This window comes from Danio rerio, chromosome 2, assembly GCF_052040795.2.
Source record: "Danio rerio strain M-AB ecotype USA chromosome 2, GRCz13ab, whole genome shotgun sequence".
NCBI classification, from domain to species: domain Eukaryota; kingdom Metazoa; phylum Chordata; class Actinopteri; order Cypriniformes; family Danionidae; genus Danio; species Danio rerio.
Genome location: NC_141022.1, coordinates 32,778,244 through 32,801,789, shown reverse-complemented (window position 1 = coordinate 32,801,789; position 23,546 = coordinate 32,778,244).

Below are 23,546 nucleotides of genomic sequence, written 5' to 3'. Positions count from 1 at the left end.
CCAGCACGTGTTGCTGCCCCAGCGCCGGAGAAAAACGGCGGAGAGCAAGGAACACTGCCAACAGCTCTAGGCAATTGATGTGCCAATGCAGCTGGGCACCTACCCACAGGCCCGCAGCTGCATGCCCGTGACACACGGCTCCCCAGCCTGTGCTGGAAGCATCTGTCGAAACAACAACATGACTGGACGCCTGTCCCAGAGGCCACCGGCCTGCAGGAACGAGGGGTCGTTCCAGGGGCTGAGGGTGCGGCGACACAGCGCAGTAACAGAGACTCGGTGTGTGCCCGCATGCCATGCGCGTCTCGGAACTCGATCTTGAAGCCAGTGCTGAAGTGGTCTCATATGGAGCAATCCGAGCGGCATGACGGCCACAGCGGAAGCCATATGCCCCAGGAGCCTCTGAAAATATTTCAGTGGGACCACTAACTTGCTGTCGAGCTCCCTCAGACAGTTCAGCAGCAGGCGAGCGCGCTCTCCGGAGAGGCGCGCTACCATGGTGACCGAGTCCAGTTCCATCCCGAGAAAAGAGATCCTCTGCACCGGGGCGAGTTTGCTCTTTTCCCAGTCGACCTGCAACCCCAATAGGCGGAGATGCCGGAGCACCTCGTCTCTGTGCGCAGTCAATTGCTCCCGAGAGTGGGCTTAAATCAGCCAGTCGTCGAGATAATTGAGTACGCGGATGCCCGCAAGCCGCAGAGGCGCTAGGGCACCCTCCGCGAGTTTGGTGAAGACCCGCAGAGACAGAGAGAGCCCGAAGAGGAGGACCTTGTACTGCCATGCTCGACCTTCGAACGCAAACCGCAGAACTGACGGTGGCGTGGAAGAATGGAGACATGAAAATACGCGTCCTTCAGGTCTATGGCTGCAAACCAATCCTGAGGACGAACGCATCGGAGGATGCGCCTCTGCGTAAGCATTCTGAACGACAGCTTGTGAAGGCAGTGATTCAAAACGCGCAGATCTAGGATTGGCCGTGACCCACCGCTCTTTTTGGGTACGATGAAGTACGGGCTGTAAAACCCGCCCTCCATCTCGGCTGGAGGTACCGGCTCGATTGCACCCTTCGCCAGGAGGGCAGCAATCTCCTCTCGCAAGACAGGGGCGGACAGGGGATTGACCCTGGTGAAATACACGCCCGTAAACCTGGGAGGCCGTTTGGAGAACTGTAGTTCGTAGCCGAGTCTGATCGTGCGTATGAGCCACCGCGAGGGGCTGGCCCGCGCTAACCAGGCAGGCAGAGCCCTCGCTAATGACGTCATCACAGCAATCGTTGACGTACCCGCGGAGGGGCAGCGAGGAGCGGGTGTGCTGATCCGGGGAGCGCGAGGGTCCCACAGAAGAGCTGGAGGAGAGCGTTTCGCTCTGTCTCCGCACCCGGACTCCTGCGCGGAGCGGGTGTGCTGATCCGGGGAGCGCAAGGGTCCCACAGAAGAGCTGGAGGAGAGCGATTCGCTCTGGCTCCGCACCCTGACTCCGGAGGGGGGGCTTGGAGAAGGGAGACCGTCCCCCCAGCGCCCGTGAGCCGCTGGCGGAGCATGCAGACCTTGCGAGCTGAGAGGCGGCGCGTCCCAGGCTGGCAGGGCCTGCAGTGCCCGTGAGCCACTGGCGGAGTGCACCGAACCTACAAGCTAAAGAGCTGAGCTCAAACTGGCAGATTTCGGGCTGTCACCTCCGGAGAAGTGGAAAAGTGCCCTTTCATTTCATGGCAGTAAAAAGTGCCGTTGGAAATGGCGCCCCGCCCTCCAGCGGGGAAAGAGCAAATTCCCTCCTCTCCAGATGACCTGTCCCAGGGACGCTTCGCGGTCCGTTTGCCAGACTTAGCGGCGTTCTGGGCAGGGGGAGTGGCCTGCTTCCGAGGTGCTCGACGCGCTCGCTTCGCCAGAGGCGAGTGCGGGGGCGGTGCAGCTCTCGTAGGCGGGCGCCTTCGGCGAGGAGCCGGTATGGATGGCACGGCGGGCGGAGCGGGCTTACGGGGCCACCGATTAGACATCACCCATCGGACTACTCTCTCACTGCCTCGAATTCCTGGGTGAATTCGCAGACTGTGTCGCCGACCAGCTTGGCATATGGGCGAGTCAAGAAAGCGGACTTTGTCAACTTCGCGCATATCAACCAAGTTTTGTTAGAGGTGGGGCTTCTGGACCACTAGTGTGGACATCGTCCTCCCCAGAGCACACGCAGCGGACTTAGTAGTCCGAAGAGCTTAGTCGGCTGCGGTGCGAAGCTCATAAGCCTGGGTTGGACCCACCCTCGTGCAGCTCGGCCAGCGCCTGCGCTTGGTAGCGCTGGACGGTGGCTATCGCATGCAAGGCGGATGCAGCCTGGTCCGTAGCTTTGTAAGCTCTAGCTCTGAGGGAGCCGAAAACTCACAGGCTTTGGATGGGAGACGAAGCAGACCCCGCCAAGAAGAGGCGCTGCGCGGATTAACCGCCATCACACACTCAACCTGAGGAATCGCCACCAACCCCCTGGCTGCTCCACCACCAAGAGTGGTGAGGGTGGAGGGACACGCAGCACGAGCAGAAAAAAGGTGCTCTTTAAGACCGCGTGAGCCTACTGTGCGTCGCCGGGAAGAAGGGAACGCCCCTCTAGTCGGTCCGGCCGCGGAGCTGGGGGATAAACCATCTCCAACCCACGGCCGAAGCAGCCCGGGAAAGCACGGCTAACACGTCCGTTTCAGTATCCGTTTTGACAGCGCTCACCTGCCCGAAGGGGGCGAGCGGGTCCGGATCATCATCGGACAATGAAAGCCCACCCTCCGATGTCGCGGAGGACATCTGATCTCCGGTGACAGCGAGCGTGAGAGCTACCATCTGATTAGACGGATCACTCCCAGCGCCCGAAGCTTGGATGGAGCGCTTGGAGAAGCGAGAGGTCCGCGAGCCCTTAGGCGGCGGATTATCTCTCGCTGGAACCCTCAGATCTGCCCGAGCACCCGCTGCAGAACAGGAGGCGACTGGGGTGGCTCACTCTCTCACGAGAGTTTGCCGCGATCTCAACTGCGCGACGGTCATGGCATCGTAGTGACGACATAAACCGCCCCCGAGCACCACATTAACATGCTGGACCCCCAAACATGCAATGCAGTGATCGTGCCCATCATCCGGAGCCAGGAAACCCCCGCAACCGGGAGACACTCGTTCGCTCGAAGTGGCTGTAGACAGCAGGAGGAACCCTCATGAAGCTCGATCAGAAAAGTCTCTGAAGCGAAAAGGATAGCGTCTGCTGGCGCCAGGTGAGCTTATATACTCAGTTGATTGCTTATGCCGCTCACCTGCGCAGGCTTGCGCTGCCAATTCATTCTTAATTGGCCCGTTCAATACTCTTTCAGACGAGTAGCTTCTGAACCGAACCTCCCAATGCGTGGATTTTAACAATCAAATCCACTTATAGTGCTGGAGTTCCCCCCGAAGGGGAACCCAGTTAAAAGTGCTAAGTGTGCTTTTGTGCAGTTTTTTTATTATTATTATTTTTAATCTGCAATGTGATTAAACATATTTTCTTTTCTAAATAATACCGCGTAAGTAGCCTGCTAAAATGACCAGCACTTATGTTTGGAATCTGATAACTGTATGCAATCCAGATTATATCAGTAATCATTAGTAATCACTACCAAAAATCAGTCAATGAAAAGTTTAGAGGACAATCAAAACAAAGTGCAACCCAGAAAAAAGCTTGTTTAGAAAAGGTCACTCAAAGTTCACATTAGACTGAGACAAGAGAACAGAAAATGATATATTATGTTCATGATACTGAATAACATATATGATGCTACAGTATGGAAAGAACTGTTATGCTGTTAAGCATGGCCGAAGATCTAAATAATAGTTCTGGAACAGTTCTGGAATAGAGCTACAACCAATGCTTTTGACTTCATAATCACTGCCTTTTCTTTAGGGGATACTTTGTTAAAATAATAGCCCTGATGAACAGCCTGACTGCAACAGAAGAAAAGGAATGTATGCAGCATCAGGTAAAGCATCAGCCAGCACTTACTGCTCATTTTGTGAGACCAAAGTGATTGAAATTGCACTTAGAGGACAAAACATTTTTTTAACTAAACATCAAAAAGCACAAATCTACAGAAAATATGCCAAAAGCAATTAACATTCTCTTTAGGGAGAAGCCACTCTAATTAAGCTTGAGAGATGTAAAAGAAATATTTCCCATCAAAGCCCTTCAATTATCTACAGAAAGAAAAGACTAAGGAGTGATACACTGGGGAGTTAATCATAGCTGATAACCAGCTGCAAGCAGGAAATGCAAAAGTAGAGAGAAAGTCCATTACTTAAAGAGCAACGTTAAAATATGCCATTCTGTCTTATTGTGACTTGTGGTAAGTGCTCTTTATTGTAAAAATTGCAGCTTTATTACTCAGCGTTGTGAACTTTAGAAATGTCAGTTTCAGTCACATATTGTGCAGTTAAAACTCTTGTCATCATTTGCTCATCCTTTGCTCACCCTTGTTCCAAGCCTTTTTATTATGGTGGCTTGAGAAAGCCAACATACTGTTATACTATAAACTTATTATTCTTCCGTCTTCTTCTTCTACTTCTTCTTAGACTATTTGAAGAAAGCATCTCCTCCTAGACTGTTCATACTACAACTGCCAAACTAACTCCAAAACTCCAAGCTATACTGAATTAAGGTTATATATCTTTTCCCACTGATTCGACTTACATTTTTCCCAAAATCTGACCCGGAATATTTAGAAAATTCCCACTGACTTAAAATTGGACCAAACTTTGCAATATCATAACTTTCCACCAGACTGTCATGCAGACTTAAGGTTGGGCTAATTTGACTACCAATTTGCCAATCACTGATGACCTTTTGACTTACTAGCCACACCCTAGCAACCACTTACAGCACCCTAGCAACTGTCCCATAGACATACTGACAACATACCGATTTATACTAATAACATACTAGATCCATGCCATAGATGCCATACTAATCCATACTAGAACCATACCAAATCATACTAGAAACATACCAACAATATGCCACTTAGTACTAGAACCATGCTTACAAGCATACTACCATACTAACCCATACTAGAACCATACCAACAAGCATACTAATCATAGTAGCAACATGCTAATTCATACTAACTTTATGATAACAACATGCTAGTTTACAAGAAATATGCTACCGACATGCTAATTCATACTAGAACCAATTTTATGTTAGCAACTGCCTAGCAACTACCCAGAACACTTAAGCAATCACCTAGCAACGGTCTAGCAACCACCTAGCACCCACTCAGAACACCCTAGCAACCACCTAGCAACACCTTAGCAATGACCCAAAACTCCTTAGCAACCACCTAGTACACACTAGCAATGCCTTAGCAACCACCATAAAGTTTGTCTAAGAACTTTACTGTTCTAATTAAAGTATTTAATACCTTATAAATATTTTCATTCATTCATTCATTTACTTGTCGGCTTAGTCCCTTTCTTTATCCGGGGTTGACACAGCGGAAGGAACCGCCAACTTATCCAGCAAGTTTTAACGCAGCGGATGCCCTTCCAGCCGCTACCCATCTCTGGGAAACATCCACACACACATTCACACACAGCCATACACTACAGACAATTTAGCCAACCCAACTCACCTGTACCACATGTCTTTGAGGGAAACCGGAGCAACCGGAGGAACATGTAAACTCCACACAGAAACGCCAACTGAGCTGAGGTTCGAACCAGCGAACCAGCGACCCAGCGACCTTCTTGCTGTGAGACGACAGCACAACGTACTGCACCACTGCTTCGCCCTATAAATATTTTATTTTCAATAATTTATTTTCAATGAATCTCAATAGCTTCTGGTTTTCTTTTCATTTTTTTCCAAAAATAAATATAAAAATAAATAAACTCCAAATAAGATTTGGAATGATATGAGTATGTGATGGGAAAATAAAATAGCTTTAAAATAATGTAAAAGGGGGATTAAATTAGGTGATTGAGCATTTGTTGAATAAAAAATACAGAACAAAACATTACTGGTGTTACTTTGAAACTGTTCTAGGCCACTGACACAATGTCACTGCATGTTACTTTTTAGTTAAGACAACTCATACTTACAATTTAGTAGGACTAGCCTTAAGCCTTGTCTTGGAAACATTGGGTTAAAGTTCAGATAAGTGCAGACTGATGACAATCAGATCAAAGACTAGTGTACAGCTGAGAAGGGTGGTGAGAATGTGGAGGTGCTAAAGATCTTAGTGATCATGAGTGACAGAGATAGAGATAGCAGCTTCTTGATGGGATGCCGTCATGACTTCAGAGAAGCATTGTATTGTATTCTCAGAGAATTAGCTTGTTATACTGTAAGCTAATTTAATTATTTATGTTGAGATCAGATTAATGTAAAGAACTTCCAAGACAAGACTCAGTACGGTAATTAATAGGTACATTTTCAATTTTTGGCCAACTGACCTTCAAAATATAGGTTATTTGCATCGGCTGGTCATATGAAGGGCCTTTGAAATCAATGGAACTGGGTTATTCCACAAAATGTTCTTAACAGTGAAAAAAAGGCTTCTTAAAATGAAGAAAATGTTCTTTACAATATGAAAAACTTGTCCACCAAGAGTTTTTATTTTTTATTTTATTAACAAAAACCAAAAAATAACAAAAAAGCTTATTATATAGTACTTTTTTTTAAAATACATATTTGTACAAAATATCTATTTCAACATTTCTTTTTTCTACTATTAATAATACTAATAAAACATTTATTAATCCTTGTTTACTATTCAAATGTACTACCCTTTCGATATGTTTGTGGCTGTTTTTATTTAAAAAACAAAACAAAACAAAAAACATGTTTTACAGTACCTCTTTCCAACAGGGAAAAGCAACAATCAGCAACCAGCAACAATCAAGAATGCATGATTATATGGTACCATGGCTTTGCAATAAAAAAAAAAAAAAAATAGTTATATGGAAGTCAATGGGGCAAAAACAGTCACAAACATGATAAAATGGTAATTAATTTGTCTAGATTGTACTGTTGAACTTTTGAAAAAATTCAAAGCATTTTTACCAAAATATGTATCAAAATAAATCATTCTACTTGCTGAAACAGAGAAAGTTGTGGCTAAATTAAGGCTCAAAATCTTGGGTGAAAACATCCCAAGTGGCTCCACAGATTTTAAAAGTTCTCCACGGAACCATTTTTTATATATATTTGTGCCAATATACTATGTCAATAAATGTATAAATTAAAATAGGAAGAAAAAATTACCTACATGTAGATGGTGACTTTTTAAAATGTACTTTTAGGCTTGTACCTTAAGGTTCATTGATAGTTTTAGAACCAAAATTGCACTTATAGACCAACATAAAAAGTATAGAAGTGTACTTTTTAAAAAGGCACTGCCACAGAGACAGTTTTTCTATTTTTATTTCTGGGAGTGTAAATATAGTTGTCTCAGGTTCAGGATTTGAGGATGTCATCAACACGAAGACCACAAGGACACAATTTTTGGCGTCTGTGACTTACACATCACCATCCCCCTAGCCCTGCATCTCTCGTCTCTCTGCCCCCTCTTTGTTTGACACTGGCCTTTCTTGCTGTCTACTGAGGCGAGACTGTTGTGCAACTATCATTCGTCAGACACACACATGGCTGCGGGGTGAAGCTGACCCAAACCTCTTTAACTCCTTCACTGTCCTCTTTTGTCATCACTGTGAGGCAGCTTTGAAACCTTTTTGCAATAAGACAATGCAAAAAAAAAAAAAAAAAAAACTATAAGCAACATACAGCTATACACAACAATGAGAAATAAGGTCCAAGTTACACTACCATACAAATTAAGGGTGTCACGATCCTCCAAATCCTTGATTCGATTACATTTTCGATTCTAAAGGCACGATTCGATTCGATTATGAATAATTAATTAATTAATGACCAATTAATTATTTGTAGCCTACCGTTTAAACTACCTGACCTCCATGGTCTTTGTTTTACCCATAAACAAATCATACAGTAAATGAATAAAGGCAAGATACACACATAATTACCACCTGTCAATCACTTTTTTTCTGCGGGACTCGTGAATAGGCAGTGATCTGTGTCGTTATAATGGCATCGGTAAAAAAGACGCACAGCCAACAGGAACCAGCCAACAGTATCTGAGGTGTGCGCTAAAATGACTAAGTACAAGTGAGTGAAAGATTGAGGCAGTCTACTGACCCGCTAACTGCCTGGACCCGCTGTCTCGAGCGCATGGCTGTGTGTGCATCTGTGTCTGTGTGTGGTCACGTGATGTGCATTTTCAGAGGTAGAAAGGAAGGAGGGCTGCTCAGAAATGCAACACGCCACTGTGGATGTCAAATCGTTGTTGTTCTAAAATGCCATTTAAAAACAAAGACAGTGTAAACAGGGCCTGAGTGTGTACTTTTCGCGAGCGGATTTGCAACGGGGGCGGGCGGAGGATCGCGATGCCAGTGTTGTCTATCGGACAAACCGTTCGTAATACGTACATAGCAGAGCTTGCAAAACTGTGTTTTTTTCTGTCGGCAACACGAACGTTGTCAACATAACTCACTGGAAATCCAAAATGCTTACACACCGGCGACTTCATTGAAAGAGGAGAGGGTTTAAGTTCTGTCGACGGGTCTCCTGCTCCTGCAGTTTAACAAGCACTTCAACAAGCCTGTTCTTTTCCCGCTTGGCAAGCCAAGCTGACGTGACATGGGGGCGTGGCAGCATTGACGATTCAGTTTTTTTATTCGATAATCGAAATTGAGCATAAATTTCAATCGATTTCGATTAAAAATCGAAATCGTGACACCCCTAATACAAATACTCAGAAAATGCTTGATTTTCTTCTTGGAAAAGAAAAATGGTTTAGGCCACAAACTTTTACATTTTTGGGTTCAGTCAGTGTAAATGTGCTATTTACATAATATACAGTTTATTACATAATTTCACAGTATGTATTTTGCAATCATGACATTTATTCTCACAGTTGATGAAGTAGACCTAAAAAAGATTTTAATAAAAGTCACATTTTTGAAATATAAAAACTTCACAATTATTTCTCACAATCGCAAGTTTGACATATTTTCACAAATCTGACCTCGCAATACAAACATTTCCTTAAAACGGTGACAATAAAAAATCAGAACTAAGATATATAAACAAGTTTACAGCTTGCGACTGTTAAAATAACTTAAGAAAAAACAAACAAAACATGGAATTGTGTAAACTCTAAAATGTAAGAAATCAATGATAGAATCCAGTTGAAGTGCATTGAAGCCAGTACATTGATTGAAATGTACAGTATTGAAGCCAGTTGAAGTGCATTGAAGAAAATACATTGATTTGAAATGTATTGAGGCCAGTTACAGCGCATTGAAGCCAATACATTGATAGGAAATGAACAGTATTGAAGCCAGTTGAAATGCCTTAAAGAAGCCAATACATCGATTTAAAATGTACTGAAGCCAGTTAAAGTGCATTGAAGCCAATACATTGATAGGAAATGTATTGAACCCAGTTAAAGTGCATTAAAGACAAAAAAATAATTTTAAATGTATTAAAGCCAGCTGAAGTACATTAAAGCCAATACATTCATTTGAAATGTACAGTTTTTAAGCCAGTTGAAGTGCATTGAAGCCAATACATTTATTTAAAATGTATTGAAGCGAGCTGAAGTTCACTGAAGTCAATACATTGATAGGAAATGAACAGTATTGAAGCCAGTTGAAATGCCTTGAAGAAGCCAATACATCGATTTAAAATGTATTGAAGTCAGTCAAAATGCATTAAAGCCAATACATTGATAGGAAATGTATTGAACCCAGTTAAAGTGCATTAAAGTCAATACAATAATTTGAAATGTATTGAAGTCAGCTGACATGTACTGAAGCCAATACATTGATTTAAAATGTATTGAGACAAGCTGAAGTGCATTGAAGCCAATACATTGATTTGAAATGTATTAAAGCCAGTTGAAGTGCACTGAAGTCAATACATTGATAGAAAATGTACAGTATTGAAGCCAGTTGAAATGCTTTAAAACCATTATATTAATTTGAAATTTATTGAGACCAGTACATTTACATAGAAGCTGATACATTTCTCTCTTTCTTTTTCTTTTCCCCTTTCTTTTCCTTTTCAACCTTAGCTTGACTACAAACAGTAGTGTATAAATAAAAAACGAGTAATAAAAATGTCCCTTTAAATTAAATCAGAAAGACATGTAATGTGTTCAAAACTCTTCTGAACAATGCACAGATTTCTGCTATTCATATGTTAGAAGAATAATAGCCTGTAAGGATTCTGAAACCTAAGGAACAGCTTTAAAATAATCTGAAACCTTTCAAGATACTTTGCGGAGACTGAACTTTGAAAAACATCTGAGGCAATGCAGTATAAATAAGAAAAAAAAAGAAAGAGAAGAAGAAGTAGAAAAAGAAGAAGAAGAAGAAGAAGAAGAAGAAGAAGAAGAAGAAGAAGAAGAAGAAAAAGAAAAAGAACAGTGCAGTTAGCCTTGAGTTTGTGTAAAAGAGGTTGTCCTTGAACTTGGCAACAATGCACCACAGAGCACTCACTGAATAAAAATCAGCTGGCTTGAATAGCGCATATAAAGTATAGCTGCATGCAGTAGTATATTCAAAGAAGGTCACGATGAAGTAGGGCACAGACACAGGCAGAGCTTGATAAATAAATCCTGTTTGCAGTGACAATATTTGTGAAATATGGGACGGGTCAGGTGCTGGACACAATAAAAGATTAGCAGGTAAGCTACAAGTTCACAAGGTATAACAGACATCAAGTCATGAATCAATAAATAGTGCTATCTCTTCAGGGAGGTCTACAATATCAGAAATCTATCTATCTATCTATCTATCTATCTATCTATCTATCTATCTATCTATCTATCTATCTATCTATCTATCTATCTATCTATCTATCTATCTATCTATATATATATATATATATATATATATATATATATATATATATATATATATATACACATACATAAATACACGTGAAGTAAGAATTATTAGCCCCCTGAATTATTTGGCTCTCTTGTTAAATTTTTCCAACAGTTTTCCAACATTTTTTCCAACAGATTTCTAATCATAATAGTTTTAATAACTCATTTCTAATAACTGATTTATTTTATTTTTGCCATGATGACAGTATATATTTGACTAGACATTTTTCAGGACACTTCTAGCTTAAAGTGGCATTTAAAGGCTTAACTAGGTTAATTAGGTTAACTACGCAGGTTAGAGTGATTAGGCAAGTTATTGTATAATGATGGTTTGTTCGGTAGACTATCAATATATATATATATATATATATATATATATATATATATATATATATATATATATATATATATATATATATATATATATATATATATATATATATATATATATATCTTAAAGGTAATAGTAATAGTAATAGCTAGTAATATTAAAATTTATTCTAGCTTAAATAAAACAAATAAAGCTTTTTACAGAAGAAAAAATATAATCAGAAGAAAAACTGTGACAATTTCCTTCCTCTGCCAAACATCATTTAGGAAATATTTAAAAAAGAAAAAAAATTCAAAGGGGGGCTAATAATTCTGACTTCAACTATATATCTATTATAATATTTAGCAAGCTAAATATTAATAAAAAATTACTAATCTTTCCAGTACAACAGAAACAGTCAGGCTAGAGATGGTCAGTGTGGATTGAGTCATTTTTATCATTTTCATGTCCAACACCACCATCTGGTGGATACTTTTTATTACTACCAACAGAAGCTACTGCAGCAGCATCTTACTGTCGGCTTAAACAATGTAACAGAATATGATGTTTTTAATAATGAATACTAAAATATTTAAAATAAATAAAATAATAAATAATAATGTTAAAAGTAGTAACACACACAGTAGTGCATGTTACAATGTATTTTCTACCATGCTTAATAAACCATTGCTCCTGTTAGCCGCATTTTTTTTTACAGTTAATCGCTTCATTATTTCTTTCTACCTGTGTAATGAATTAGCGGAATACATCATTATTTATGTTCATGTATTATTTTATTAAGCAGATAGTTTACAGTCAGCAGCTCATTCTTGTAAACCAAATCCCTTCATTGTGCTGACTGCGTTAACTGTATCTGTATGCGTTTCAGACAAGATTATTATTATTATTTTTATTAATTTGTTGTGTTTTTAGTTATTTAAGTTAACAATATTAATGGCAACTACTGATATGAAGTGTTCAGTATTATTATAATTTATATATTAGTATTATAACAAAGCAGAATTGGGAACAATTTATGTCCAAACTTTGTGTGGCTTTCAGGTTAGCTCAAGAACAGTGAGAAAAAGAGACCCATGGAATGCAAGACTACACTGTGCCAAGTGTAGTTTGGACCCAAAGAAGAGGTTGGGTCTGGCCCTTTAGTGTGGTGTGGAGGAACTTGACTGGCCTGAACAGAGTCCTATCGAGGCCTGAACGCTCGTTCGTTCATTTTTGGCTTAGTCCCTTTATTAATCTTGGGTCACCACAGTGGAATTAACCGCTAACTTATCAAGCATACGTTTTATGCAGCATATGCCCTTCCAGCTGCAACCCATCACTGGGAAACACCCATACATTCTCATTCCTACATACACTATGGCCAATTTTAGCATATTCAATTCCCCTATACTGCTTGTCTTTGGACTTGTAGGAAACCGGAGCACCTGTAGGAACACCCCGCCAACATGGGGAGAACATGCAAACTCCACACAGAAATGCCAACTGGCCCAGCCGTTGCTTGAACCAACAACCTTCTTGCTGTGAGGCGAGAGCACTACTCACTGCACCACCATGACGCCAGTATTTTTATGTTGCTTTAAGATATTTTATTAAGTTAATCAGGTTTCATCAATGTTTACCTTAATATTTTTTGTCAGTTGATGTAAGTTGAGATGACTAGAAAAGTTCATTTGAGGCAGCAAGAATGTTTTTACGGTGTTGAGGATAGCCTTTCCAAAAGAGTCCCAAATTATTGTGGTCAACTCCACATTAAAACCTCTACATTTTTAAATTGGAATGCCAATACAATTCATGTGCATGTAAAGGTAGATGTCCCCAAAACTGATGCCCCCCCACCCCAATAAAAAAGATGTACCCAAGCATTTACTTTCAATAAATGCTCTAGTGGATGATACTTCATCACCTTAAAATCATAAGGTTCTATCTGACATTTTTACATGTTTTTTTTTATAAGTTGTTTACATTTAAAGACTTTTTTTATAAAAAAAAAAATAAAAATAAAATAAAATGTACACACACACTGTTATATGGAATGCAAAAACTTTCAGTATCTCACTATCTCAAAATCATTCAGAATGCAGATAGAACCTTATAATTCCAAGGTGACAACTTTTACTTTAAAGTTATCAGTTATTTATCAACAATGTACAAAATACTTCTTCTGTACTAATATTAACTTAGGTTTTTTTTTCTTTTTGTCCTGAGATGTACATACACAACAACAGCAATAATAATAATACTAATAATAATACTAATAGTAAAACACTGTAAAAACCAGCAGTCAACTTTATCAAATGAAATGAGTGTAGTTAACTCAAAATTTACTGAAAGTTAGTTTTACTCATATGAAAAGAGTTTTGAACTCACTGTTGAAGTTAATGAGTTAATAAAATACCTCATTACCTCGTTTATTCAAATGGATTAACTTCACAGTACATATTAGGATTCGCTTTTGAACTTAAATGATTTGTTGGAATTGGCTTCCTCGAATGGTTTAAGTTACCTTAACTTTTTGAGTTTTACAGTGTAATAATAATAATAATAATAACAGCAACAATTTTAATTAAAAGTAGAACTAAACTTTAAAATGGAGCAAACTTAAACACACTGAAAACATTGCATTCATTTCAGAATTGCTTATTTTGGTTCCAAAGAGTTCAGAGAAGTTTCTACAAACTTGTTAATTTTCAAGTGAAAGAAAGCCCAATTTTTTTTTTTTTTTTTTTTTAGACTTTTTGGATCTCAGTGTCTGCACTGCTGTTCAAGGCAGCAGGGCTCATAATGCAGGTGTAAAGCAGCTGTTCTGCTGAGATATGTGTGTGTGTCTCTCTCTCACTCTTTGTGTGTGTGTGTGTGTGTGTGTGTGTGTGTGTGTGTGTGTGTGTGTGTGTGTGTGTGTGTGTGTGTGTGTGTGTGTGTGTGTGTGTTTATCAGAGAGCCTGTGGGGACTGGGATGCAGTTACAGTGCCCTGAAGCCATCTATTCTGTAAAGCAGCTATCGACCTCCAGCTGTGAGAGCAGAACTGGCCAATTTTGGTGAAAAGACCTCTGAAGATACAGAGCAGAGCCCAGTGCACATAAACACTACTCATCCGCTCCTGCTAAACAAATCAACACACAATAAAGGCCAACCGAACCCATCATTATGCCTCAGGTTTACCTTGATATTTGCTGCATGTTTTGGGACAGTTTAAAAATCAGACATAAACATATTTTATTGACGAGAATACACAAAAACATGTTAGTATAAATATTTTAAGCAAGATATAAAACTTCGCCCTGACTGACAGCCAGTAGACTCCCTTCAGTAGTGTAAATATACTCCAGGTTACATGCATTAACATGCTATGAAGTGTCAGGAATCAAAAGGAAGCTTGTGGGGAAACTATAGAAATGCCACCAGAGGGCAGACTAATCAAGTAAAAAATATATATAAGTAATTGGCTCTTAGATTCTTGGGAAGCACATTACAACAGTATCTTTAGGTAAGATTACTTAAGGTTTTTGGTTATTGCTTGTAATTTTGCAAAATTTACTGTTATTATAGTGTAGTAAGTACAGGTAAAAAGAAGCATGTTTTAAAAGATGCTGTACATGAACTTAAAATGTTGTACTTTGTAATATTCATAAACTACATTAGTTAACATAAAAACTTCATAGGCATTTATTATCGATAACTTCTAAATGTCAATGCATTATTGAACAGTAAAAGCTAAATCTGTCAATATTACTTTATGAAATATTACTGAGCTCACAATAACAAACTATGAACATTTTAAATAAATAAATAAATAAATAAATAAATAATGGTGGATACATTAATAGTCAGTTAATAATTGTTCACCCTGAAACCTACGATGATTAGGGTTATTTATTTATTTATTTATTGTTTTATGTGGAGGTCATACCAAATTTCTGCTTGGAGCACCAACAAAAATTAATTTAAAAAAGCTCATTTAATTTTTTTAATTTTAATTTTATTTTTCAACAAAATTAGAGCGCCAAGTATGTCCCGAGAACTATGTTTTTTTGCAGTTTTTGCTTTTGCGAATCCACTAGAGGCTGCTGTGGACGCTTTTTCAGATTTCAAATTTCTCTCATGAGTGCCATTCGTGCCTACCTGCATAACTCCGCCAGAGGCACCTGTCGACTGTTAACTGACTTACTGACTGATGACCAATCAACTGACTGATTGACAGACAGATCCTCCCCTAAACCCAACCCTCAGTGTTTTCAAAAGGAATTCAAAAAAAGTAAAACCCTTGCCTGATTTTTACCACGTTTCCAGATTTTACCACATTCTCAACATTATTTACTTGTTTTAAGAGTTCATGTTTGTTTTAAGAGCTCTGAGCTCATAAGATCCTCGAGCCCGAGGCTCCCTCCCGTTTGCAGGGCGAGAAGGAAGTTTGAGCTCAGGTAGGTCTCAAGAACTCCGCGGCTTGTTATTGACGAATGCAAATGTTGAAAAACTATGGAGAGAAATATTGCTGATTAATCGCTCGTCTATGGTGTGATTTGGTTTGGTCAATTTACTTATGTATTTATGTATATTTATTTATGTATATGTTTACATGTATTTGGCCTGTGGGAGGAAACTGAGAGCCCGAGGCAAACATGGGGAGAACATGTAAACTCTGCACAGAAATGTCAACTTAGCAACTTGTCACATTCTTGCTGTGAGGCAACAGTGCTAAGTGCTGGGCCACCGTGCCACCCTGTTTAGGAAAGAGGAAGAGTATGGGTGGAAGATGAAGATGGCTGAGGTAAGATACTCTGGTTATTTATAGCAATTTAGCAATCATCTGATTGGTGGATCATGCATTAGCGCTAATGTGGGACAAGCTGCAGTCAATCATAAGCATGTGCTCCTTTAGAAATGATCTCAAATCCGTTGACGTACATGGCGAGCTAACGGGACAAACTGGTAACAGCAGGAAAGCCATCCATACAAAGGTAAGCGGTCAGTTGGTAAGCACGAAAAAGAACGCCGTCATACCAACTTCATTTTCAAACTAAAATGCAGCCATACGTACTTCTGGCTACATAATTTGTGATCTGCAGAAATGTATATACTGTAGGGCTAGGTTTCCAGAATGAGCATATGTTTTCAGTAGCCTCTTTCACACATACAGACCTTTCCAGAAAATTACAGACAATTTACCAGTAATTTGCTGGGATGCTGCACTGTGTGAACGCAGAAAGAAAATTGCCAGAAAGAGCACGTTCACGTCCAGAACGCGCTGACATGAGACGTCTACTCTAGTCAATCAGAACACTCAGACAAATTTACATCTGTGCAGTTTATGTAAATGAAAGCCTTTGAATATTTTTCTAGACACATTTAGCTGCTAGATGTTAGTCAGATAAATGTTCTTTTTTAATGTCAACTGTGGAAATAATTATTGATAAAATGCTTATGATAAACCGCTGTTTGTTTACCTTTAAGCTGTGCTTCAGTTGCTTGACGTGTATTCAAGTGAAGCAGCCGGTGAGCACCAGCACACACACATATTTTCACCTCGATATGTGAAAGTGTACCTCCATATGCTTCAAATAAGTTGTCCACAATACTTATCCATCCACAGAATTTGTATTGTTGTCAAATGTGTAAACATTTAGTTGCGGTTCACATTTCTGCAGAGATGGGAAGTAACTTAGTACAAATACTTCATTTCTGTACTTAAGTACATTTTTCTGGTATCAGAACTTTACGCCACTATTTATTTTTCTGACAAATTTTTACTTTTACTCCTTACATTTTTATACAAATATCTGTACTTTTTACATTTTTAAATTGGGCTCGTTACTTTAATTTTTATGTGTTTTGTGGTCCAATTTGTAATATTTCTTGTCATTGCACAATATGAACGTGTTTTTAATTTGATCAATTTATTTCTTGTCGTGGCTTTTTCAACCTTTGATCACACACCATAAGTAGGCTTGTTTATTAAGCTTATGGTCTCGGCAAGAATGGCAAACGTGGATGAGACAGAGAATCATGTCATGTTTTTACCAGGTAATAAGATGCGTTTTGGAGATCACAGGTAAACTAGACACATTCCTGTTCAGATCTGGCACTTAATGGGGTTAAAGTCTTTTGTCCACTTCCGACTACTGTATCTAATACCGTGAAAAAAAAAAAAAAAAAAAAAAAAAAAAAAAAAACTTTAACAGGTAGGGAAATAAAACAGGAAGTAATTATGAATACATTTTACTTAAGTACATATGTCAGTCCATACTTCTTTACTTTTACTTGAGTACAAAAGTGTGGTGAGTACTTCAACTTTTACCAGAGTCATTTTAAATACGAGTATCTGTACTTCTACTTGAGTAAAGCATGTGTACTTTTGCCATCTCTGCATTTCTGCCTTTGAATGTCTCACAAAGCAGCTGCATAAATAATAAAGCTTTAAATCAGAAATCGCCAGACCTCTTCTACACAAAACACAAACAGACCTCTTCTACGTTCACAAATACAAGCACTGCCATTTATAGGTCATGTCTGGTTAATGATGTCAGAATTTACTGGTATTTTGGAATGAATGTGTGAATAGTCTTTTGTGAAAAAATCCCAGAACGTCCGTGACTGTGTGAACACCTTTTTTATGAAAGTCTTTCTGGAAATTTTCCGGATATTTACCGGTATCACTATGTGAAAGGGGCTAATATTTCTTCCACCAGTGACTCCTCTTTGGGGAAATTTACAACTAATTCAATCATTTAATCCAAAACATGAATAAACATTTATTTACTAAAAGCAGCAAATTTTTGATCAATAGACTCTACAAAGGCATTGTTCTAAAACAACTGCTATGCAATAGTAAGCTGAAGATGAAACTGAACCAAGGAATATATTATTTTAAAGTCCTGATGTGGCCATTTTTTCATCACACACTGACAGTCACATCTAAAATAGATTCCTTTAAAATAAAGGGAAAGTAAAGATTATGAGTAAATCTGAACACACTTGAATTCCAGATTGTAATGAACACCTGGTGCAGGTCAGCCAGGTATCTCATTCCTCCATATGAAGCATAAAGAAAGGGTTTGCTGGAGGCTGATAAGCTTTATTTTGCAGGGACTTGTGGGACAGATTGAATAGAGCTCTGCTGATCCATCTCAGAGATTGAATCAGCTGGAGGGACTTAAGCAAAGCCTGTGAACGGCCGAGCTCTTGAAGGGACATCTCCACATCCACACATCACACCAAGAGGAGCGTTTAATGAGTGCTTAGTTTATTTACATAGATGATGAAGCCTGTAATGACAGAAGAATGATGCGCATGAAGAAATTCTGCTAAAACGTGTTACTTAGTGGGCTTCCGAATATATTGTATATTTGAAAGAAAACGGTCTAAAATACATTAATGCTAGGCAGTTTTTTGTGTACCTGCAAATTTAGAAATGTCTTGCTTTTTTGTCTTATGTAATTAAAACATCCAAAGGGGCCATCCACATGCCTTTTGCATGCACAAGTTTTTCATTTCCAATGAATGTGCACAAATAGGGAGCGATGTCCACAGGTTTTCTCAACTTCTCAACTTTTCAGAATGCCACAAGCACATTGCGAGTTATGCGACTAAAACTAACCAATCAGCTTCATACTTTATACTGAATAAACACATTTCAGTAATAACTGTAGGCTAACTACCTCATGACAAACAAACACACACACACACACACACACACACACACACACACACACACACACACACACACACACACACACACACACACACACACACACACAAAACTTTGCAGTACTTTTTATTTTTCCCCATAAATAAAAATTGTAAAACAATGGTTGATTATTGCCTAGCAATGACATACCCCAAAGAAGCGTTAAAAAAAAGCACATTAAAACTGGTGAAAGAAGACATGTGCTTCACACTTAACACTCATTTTTAAATGAGACACATTTAAGTCATACCTGTCAACCCTCCCATTTTTCCAACCCGGCCTCACTGTGGAAACGTAGCCGTATTCGAGCGGTACGTAGGTACGTATTCGAGCGGTTTTTGTTTTCGCGGATCCGCGAGAGGCTGCTGTTCGCGCTTTTTTTTTCTTTCTCGGGCGCCTCTCGGGAGCGTGCGCCGTTCGCGCCCGCGCCGTTCTTACGCGAAAAGCTGGCGGATCGACCGACTCGGCTGCCCTCCTCTTCATCCTCCTCCTCCTCCTTCCCTAAACCCGAGCGACGGTTCGCAAAAGCCGTCCAGAAAAAAAAAAAAAAGCAAAAGCCCTCGTCTTCGACTGCGTTCTCGCCCTTATTTTTCGGATTCCGTTTTTCGTCTTACCTGATTTCCGGAACCACTGTTCCACGGACTCGATCCCGGTCGTCATCCCCGCGGCCGGCTGCTCCTCCTCCGGGGCCTCCGCTCCGCCGACGCAACGCTGTGAGCTAAGCGGACAAACTGGTTGCATCGGGAAAGCCCTCCACTCGGAGGCGAGCCATCAGCCGGCGAGCGCGAAGAGGAGGGGCGGAGCGGCGCCACACCGCCCCGCAGCGTTCGCTCGAAAAAACTAAACGCGGCCTTACGTACCTCCGGCCACGTAAATCGTGGTCTCCAGAAACGTCTGCGGGGCTACGTTTCCAGAATGAGCTTGGGTTGCATTTTTCCCTGGATTCTCCTGTATTTTACAGTTCTTTTCTGCTATCCTCCTGTAAAGCTATTTTCTTGTATTTCTCCCTTTTTTTTGTTTTTTCGATTCTCCCTAGACACAACCCATTTCGGCGAACCACCAGAGGCTGCTCTTGCTCTTAAATGTGAGTGTGTTCCGTGCATTCATTTTATTTAGGCATGAAAACACTTTGAAATGAATATAAAAACTGCGGAATGTCCTTCCTTTTCATTACAGGTGCTGTTGCCCCTCCTGTGCAATCTTCAAAACAGTCATGTAGTGGTGCGTGACAACAGCTGACGAGCTCCATAGTGATAAATAGACGCTGTTTCCCAAACAGATTCTGTACACGCGATTTGAAGCGGAGCAAAAGTCTGGGTTTTGGGTGCATGTTAAGAAAAAAGGGGAGCCCTTATTTTCACATCCCAATGTTGACAGGTATGATTTGTTCTTACATCACATTTTTTCAAGTTGCATTTTTTCAAGTTGTAAGACAAGATTTTGATGTCTCCAGAATGTGTCTGTAAAGTTTCAGCTCATAATACCTATCAGATTATTTATGATATAATGTAGAATCTTCCCATTTTACAGTGCGGCTGTATTTTGTAGCCTGTGGCTTTAAATCCAAATGAGTTGCTTCTCCCTGCCCATCTTTCCTATGTGCGTGTCTGCTTCTCCTCATGCGTTACGTCAGATAAACAGCGTCAGTGACAGAGACAGACTCGGAGGTAGCTGAAATAAGGTCATTAGTCAAACATCCCAAGTAAGTTTATTTGATATATTTGTGGTGAAGTTTATTCAAGCCTTTCTGAAATGATGAGTCACACACACACACACACACACACACACACACACACACACACACACACACGTTTACTGACACCATGCAGCCATGGTGATAATAGCGGTTAATAATTACAAAGCAATTTTTATTATTTTTAAATTGCTATAAAAAATGTTTTGTTTTAAAAATGTTTAACTTATAAAATTAATTATTGAAGTGCAGTTGATATTCTGTGGACATGTGTATACTGTACATATTATTATGGAGACATAGGACCTGCCAATCAATTCGGTGGGCGGGGAAACCGCAATTCTATGTCATGTTGCGGTGGCCCTCAAAATCACAGGGATTTAAATCCTATTTTAATGACAGTAAATTAAAAAAAAGACACTTGTGTTTACATCACTTTAATATGGCCGAGTACACACTATACCTGCACACAAAGAATTTTCATCACAGGTGCCCTTTAAAAAGTTTTTTTTTCTTTCACACTTTGTTATAGTCATCAGTTAGCCCCCACACACACACACGATACAAGAAATTAGGTAACATTGTTGTTAAAGTCTGTAAACTGAGTATGACAACAGAATAGAGGATTTACATGGAATTTATTATACAATATATCAGTCAAAACATGGAGGGGCAAAACAGGGCTAAATGTCCATATAGAGGGGTAATCAAGGGAATGTGTATCAGTAGTTGTGAAAATGATTGAGGCAAAGGATTATGGTTATTGTAGTACAGGTGAGTGGCAGGGGTGATTTGCCTCTAGTGTTGCTCATGAGAACTCCAGCTGAAGACTGTGACGCATGAAGCCATAAATACTTCAGCGACACATTCTTTATATATACCAAACTTCACAGTTTTATTCATATCTGTATTTTGAAGGTTTTTACAGAGAAATATCCTCATACATATATTCATACATGTTCAACCTCAGATTCAGGAGAAACAATGCAGCTTCATCTGGGCCATTGAACACTGGACCAGCTCTATTGCCTCTCTAGGGTACTTTGAGGGTTTGTGGGAGACTGCCTGACCAGACCACTAGTGCTATGTAGACTTGGAGAAGGTGTTCGACCGTGTCCCTCATGTCATTCTGTGGGGGGTGCTTTGGGATTATGGGGTCTGAGGCATTCTGTCAAGGGCTGTCCAGTTTCTGTTCGACCGGAGAAGGAATTTTGTTCTCTCCAGAGCCGGCCTAAGGTAGAGGGGTAGTATCTCAGGGTTTTGTTCACAGAAATGAGTGAAAGATGGAAAGTGAGATTGACATACAGATTGGTGCAGGGCCACAAGCAATGTTGTCAATGTACTGGCCAGTTGTAGTGATGTAGAAGCTGAGCTGCATGGTGGGTCAATCAACATTCCTACTCCCACAAATGATCAGGAGCTTGGAGTGAATAATAGAGTTCCTACACATCGTGTAAGCCACCTGAGGTGGCTTCTACTGGAGAAAGTGTCTTACTAAGTGGTTGAAAATGGATGGATAAATATATATTACACATTTTCTTTGTGTTCACAACAGAATTACTAGGGGTGTAACGATTTCGATTTTTAATCGAAATCGATCGAAATTTATGCTCAACTTCGATTATCAAATCAAAAAATAAAATCGTCGATGTTGCCACGCCCCCATGTCATGTCAGCTTGGCCTGCCAAGCTGGAAAAAAAACAGGCTTGTTGAAGTGCTTGTTAAACTGCAGACGCAGGAGACCTGTCGACAGAGCTTAAATCCTCTCCTCTTTCAATAAAGTTGCCGGTGTTGAAGTATTTTGGATTTCCAGTTAGTTATGTTGACAACATTCGTGTTGTCGACAAAAAAAAAACACAGTTTGCAAGCTCTGCTATGTACGTGTTATGGTTGGGATGATAGACGATGGGCGCATCGCGATCCTCCGCCCCGCACCCGTTGCAAATCCGCTCGCGAAAAATACACACACAGACGCACATACATTGTCATGTGCTCGAGACAGCGGGTCAAGGCAGTCAGCGAGTCAGTAAACTGCTTCCATCTTTTACTTTCACACAAGTACTTTTAGCGAATTCATTTTAGCGCACACCTCAGATACTGTTGGCTGGTTCCTGTTGGTTGTGCGTCTTTTTTACCGACGCCATTATAAAGACACAGATCACTGCCTATTCACGAGTCCCGCAGAAAAAAGTGATTGACAGGTGGTAGTTATGTGTGTAACTTGCCTTTATTCATTTACTGTATGATTTGTTTATGGGTAAAACAAAGACCATGCAGGTCAGGTTTAAACGGTAGGCTACTAATAATTAATTTGTTATTAATTCATTGATTATTCATTATCGAAAATTGAATCGAATCGTGACTTTAGAATCGAAAATGTAATCGAATCAAGGATTTGGAGGATCGTGACACCCTTAAGAATTACGTAGTGATCTTTTTTTTTTTTTTGCCTGCTAGAAATGTATGTAAATCATGCCTGTGATTTATTTTATTTTGAAGACAGATCCCATGCAGTTCCATTGAGATCTCATAAAGTCTCTAATACAATTTAAGATAAACACAAAACTAATACAAGTCCACAGGGCTGGGAAACTAAAGACCGGTAATAGGGCAAAAACTGGAACAAAAATAAAACTAGCAAGGAAACAAACTAACAAACATAATAATAATAATAATAATTCGTTACATTTATATAGCGCTTTTCTGGGCACTCAATCATCCACCACCAGTGTGCAGCATCCTGGATGACCAGCACCTGGATGACGCGACGGCAGCCATTTTGCGCCAGACCGCACACCACACACCAGCTGATTGGTGGAGAGGAGACAGAGTGATGATATGCCAATCATGATATGGGGAGGGTTAGGAGGCCATGA